At 52.4% G+C, this 4,622-nt stretch overlaps 1 long non-coding RNA gene across 1 annotated transcript; it reads right to left on the bottom strand.

The window, feature by feature from the left end:
- Positions 1–2,574: 2,574 nt before the first annotated feature.
- LOC141583357 (uncharacterized) lies at positions 2,575–3,211 on the bottom strand. The gene is made up of 2 exons (XR_012516013.1): positions 3,153–3,211; positions 2,575–2,998 (listed from the first exon to the last, which is right to left on the bottom strand). It is a non-coding gene; the product is annotated as an uncharacterized LOC141583357 (long non-coding RNA).
- Positions 3,212–4,622: the final 1,411 nt, after the last annotated feature.

Below are 4,622 nucleotides of genomic sequence, written 5' to 3'. Positions count from 1 at the left end.
CGAGAAGAATGCTCTTTTAAATGAGGTTTGAAAACCCACCCAGTCCACCCACCCTGGGCACTCTGATCTCTGATCTCCGTGGATCCCAATCTGGTTGAGCAACAGGATTGCTGGCGGGGATTAGAAAATACTCAGGCAGGGCCGGGCGCGGTGGCTTACGCCTGTAATCCCAGCACTTTGGAAGGCCGAGGCGGGTGGATCACAAGGTCAAGAGATCGAGACCATCCTGGTCAACATGGTGAAACCCCGTCTCTACTAAAAATACAAAAAATTAGCTGGGCATGGTGGTGGGTGCCTGTAATCCCAGCTACTCAGGAGGCTGAGGCAGGAGAATTGCCTGAACCCAGGAGGCGGAGGTTGCGGTGAGCCGAGATCGCGCCATTGCACTCCAGCCTGTGTAACAAGAGCGAAACTCCGTCTCAAAAAAAAAAAAAAAAAAAAAAAACAGAAAATACTCAGGCAGCTTCCTAGAACACCTGTCTCAGAGTCTTCTGCACAAGACCAAGGAATCACTTATATAACAAGTGCTACAAGTGAGGCCAATTCTCAGACACGTGGAATCCTGGTGTTCTAGATCTGGAGACCAGAAACATGAGCTCCAGCCTTGCCATAAATCCAGAATCTCTTGCTGGGCTCTGGATTTACTGGATCTCAGCACCATGTCCAGGTGATTCCTGTGCTCAAGGAAGTTCCTTGTCTAAGTGTCCTCTGGACATGGGGTCAGAACCGTGCAGTCTGCTCTGGGTATAGTCTGATGAGATCCCTTAGAACTGGAGGTCCAGGGTTCCATCCTTGCGCTCATTCTTTTCCACAGCGGGTCACTCCTTTGGTGCCTTCATCCAGGCTTGAGGTTTTAAGTATCATTTATATGGTGTGACCTCCTAAATCGATTTCTCCAGCCCAGTATATTTTTCCTTTCCCCTAAACTCTGGAATTGTCTGTCCGACTGGCATGTGAGCTCCCTCACCTGCGTTCCTAGCAGAATTTTCTCCACTGAGTGCCTGGGATGTGCCCTCCTCCGTCTGCTTCTGCCAGAGCCTCCCCATGTCCACTGACAGCAGCTCCACCCTTCCGTCTACTCACTCCTTTTACAACGATGGGTGTCCTTGATTCATCTTCCTCACACCACTGATACAACCCATTGGCAAATGCTGTTGGTCCATCTTAAAATGCGTCCAGGATCCCCTCACATCCCACTATTTCCCCTGCTCACACCCCAGTCAAGGTAATGACATCTCCAGCCTGGAATACTGCACTCACTTCCTGCTGTTTTCCCTTCTGCCTCTCTTGTTCCTCACCTCTTAGTTTTATTCTTAGCATAGCAGTCAGAGAACTTTTAAAGGAGAAGTTGTACCATGTCCCTCTTCTGCTCAAAACTGTCCTCTACCACCCCAGCTGACTCAGAGAAAATGTTAGATGCCTCCCCACTCCCTGCAGGCCCACCTGCTCTGGCTGTCCCTCTGCCCTCACCTCAGTTTCTCTCTGTCCGGCCCTCCTGGGTTCCTTCCTCTTCTGGGAACACAGACACCCTCTTGCACTAGTGCATTTGAACTGGAGGTTCCCCTGTTGGGAAAGGACATCCCCAGACATCCTTGTGGCCAACTCTTTCCTAAAAGGTCACCTTTGCAATGTGGCACACGCTGTCCACCCAGCACAACAGCCGCCTTCCCTGTCCCCACTCCCCACACCCTGGCTCACCTGCCTCACAGCACTCACCACCTTCTAGCACTTTCTTTCTTTGCTCTGGCTACAGTGTATCCATCATCTGCCTCTTCCCACTGGAACACATGCTCCACAAGGTAAGAGATTTTTCTCATTTGACTTCAATTATGTTCACCAGATGCAGAACCATTCTGTCCTGTGTCTGACAGACAACCAAGGACAGTTGAATGAGTGATCACTGCAGGGGACCTCCCTGTTCTAAAGGCAATAGCTTTATTAACATAACCTCAGGCCAAATGCTGTTTTGTGGCAACTACAGCACAAGGTCCCCTCACACTGACATCGAGGCCACCTGTGCTTTTCTCAGCAGGGCTGTTTGTATGGCCCCCTCCCCCATGTCTCCTCCCACACCAACCCTCCCCCCAACACTGCAGCTCACCATCAGCCTTCTCTCTTCAGGGAAGAACAGTTCTTGAGGATGGGTCCAATTTCACAAACAAACCTACATCTAAATTAGACTCTGATTAGAGTCATGAGTTGGGTATTGGAGCCAGCAGCAAGAATACTGGAACCAGAGCAGGCAGAGGGCAGGAGAGCAGAGCAGAAGAGGAGCCCTGGAAGAAGGGCAGGAGCTGAAATGGTCTGAACATTTGTCTCAGAAAGTGCAGAGACTCCTGTGTGCAGGGGAGACCCTGGGTGACGTCTGACCCTCTGTGATCACAGCTCCAACTGGACAAGTTTCCACTGAAGGGACAAGGACAGTGGAGCCATGAAGCTAACCCAGCTGAAGACTGACCACATGAAGCCCATGATGGACTGAACCGCAACTGGGCCCAGGCCCCATCCACACTCGGCTCCTCACAGCCCTCTCCACCCCCGCCTGCAACAAACTCGGCACAGCAAGCACGCAGGTTCTGGAAGATTCTCAGGTCTTTATTTCCTCTCTCAAATTTTAGGAATTGACTTATTTAATTAACTCCTTAACCTCTCATGGCAAATATTTGAGAAAACAAATTTATATTCAGGTTCTTATTTTCAGTAGGGAAGTAAGAGGCTGCAGCTCAGTGCACCATGAAGTTGAGACAGAGATGGAGATGCCCAGCCCTGAGTCTCTAGAACAGGAAAGACGACTGGGGAGGGACACAGGTCAGCGTGGGGACAGGGGTCACAGTGGGCACGGGGTGGGCTGTCTCTCCACCTCCTGACATCATGCTAACAGTGACACAGACACATTCAGATGCCTTTGCAGAAAGAGATGCCAGAGGCTCTTGAAGTCACAAAGGGGGGGTGTGAAGAAATCCTGTATCTCCGTCCCACACAAGGCAGCTGTCTCAGGCTACAGAAAACAATGAAGCAATTCAAGTCAGTCATGGTAAGTGATGACACTCTGAACAGCCACACACTCGAAACGGCCCAATCAAAGAATCTCCCTTACCCAGTCCTTTCCCCTCTGCCCCACCCCCACCCACTTGAGACCCCCAGAGTCTCACCTTTAGGAGTCATGAGAGACATGTCAGAGTCCTGGGCACTGCTGGTGCCTGGAGTGGAAGAAGCACAGGATCTGGCCAGAGGCTGCAGGACCCGTGGGACAGGAGGACTTGTGGTGTGGGTGGGCTCCTCCACATGCCTGCCCCCCCACTTATATACAACCTGAGATTCACGCCCTCTTTTTCCACTTGTGGGAAGAACATGTCCTGTGAGGGTATAGAGAGGAGGCTGGGCCGTGAGATCTTAGAGGAGCCTCCTAGTCTTGGACCCCAGAGAAGTTTCCAGAATTATGACTCAGAACCTGGGGCAGGATCAGAAAACATGAGGAAAGCAGGTGTGTGTCCTGCACCACCCACCCTCCTAAGGTCTGTCCTTAGCAGTGACCTTCCCCTGACTCATGAATGCTGAAATCAGGACCCCAACACCACAATCACCAAGGTAATGAATCTGTCCTTCATTGTCACATGTGCTTCACAGAAGACCAAGTGCTGGCACACAGGGCCCCAGGCAGGGTCGGCCCATGTGTGGATGGTGCTTCCCAGTAACCAGGCAGGGACCACTTCTACCTGGGGCTTGAAACTGCCATGGGACAAGAAAACCCAGACCCCACCCCTCACCCCTTCCCTACCTAAGTTCCTCCTCCTCCACATCAAAGCAGCAACCACAGCTCCAGGGACCAGAGTTCCTGGGACAGCTAGGCCAGCGCCGATGCCCACAATGGGGATGGTGGGCTGGGGAGATGGCCCTGGGAAAGGAGAGAAAGGTGAGGGTCCCTGACCCTAGGCCTCCGCCCTGACCCTGCTGGAAGGCTCCAGAAGGGCTTCTGCTTTCTCTGAGAAGAGATGTGACCCTCATCCCCCTCCTCACCCCACCTCAGGGTGAGGGGCTCTGGCAGCCCCTCATGCTGCACATGGCATGTGTATCTGCTTTTTTCCAGAAGGCACTACCACAGCCGCCCACTTCTGGAAGGTTCCATCCCCTGCTGGCCCGATCTCCACAAGCTGTGCCCTGAGTTTGGTCCTGCCCATCCCGCTGCCAGGTCAGGCACTTCACATCTCTCATGGGACACCCCAGCAGCGTCCTTGTGATCGTCCTGAGAATGGACATCTGAGGTGTGGAAGAAAGCACAGAATCCAGACACCAGCCTGGACGCAGGACCCTGGGATAATCTCTTATTCCTTGGAAAGTTCTAGTCTCTGAGGGAGGAACAGCGACTTCTGGTCCTGATCTGAGTGGAGGTCGAGGGACTCACAAAAGCTGAAATCAGACCTTCAAACACACTGAGTGTGAGGCAGAGAACAAGGCCTGAGGAAAAAAGTCACAAAGCTCAAGATGGATGCAGGGTTCAAGGGGAGCCCCTGATCAGTATTCCAGGGACACTCTTCCGCTCCATTTCCTGAGAGACGCCATCCCTTAATTGTCCTAGAGAGCAGAGGGAGCCCGCAAAGGAATCTCAGGAAAACTCATGCCAT

This window comes from Saimiri boliviensis (genome assembly GCF_048565385.1).
Source record: "Saimiri boliviensis isolate mSaiBol1 chromosome 19 unlocalized genomic scaffold, mSaiBol1.pri SUPER_19_unloc_4, whole genome shotgun sequence".
NCBI classification, from domain to species: Eukaryota; Metazoa; Chordata; class Mammalia; order Primates; family Cebidae; genus Saimiri; species Saimiri boliviensis.
Note: the sequence above shows the minus strand (reverse complement) of the source record. Positions and strands in the feature narration are given on the sequence as shown.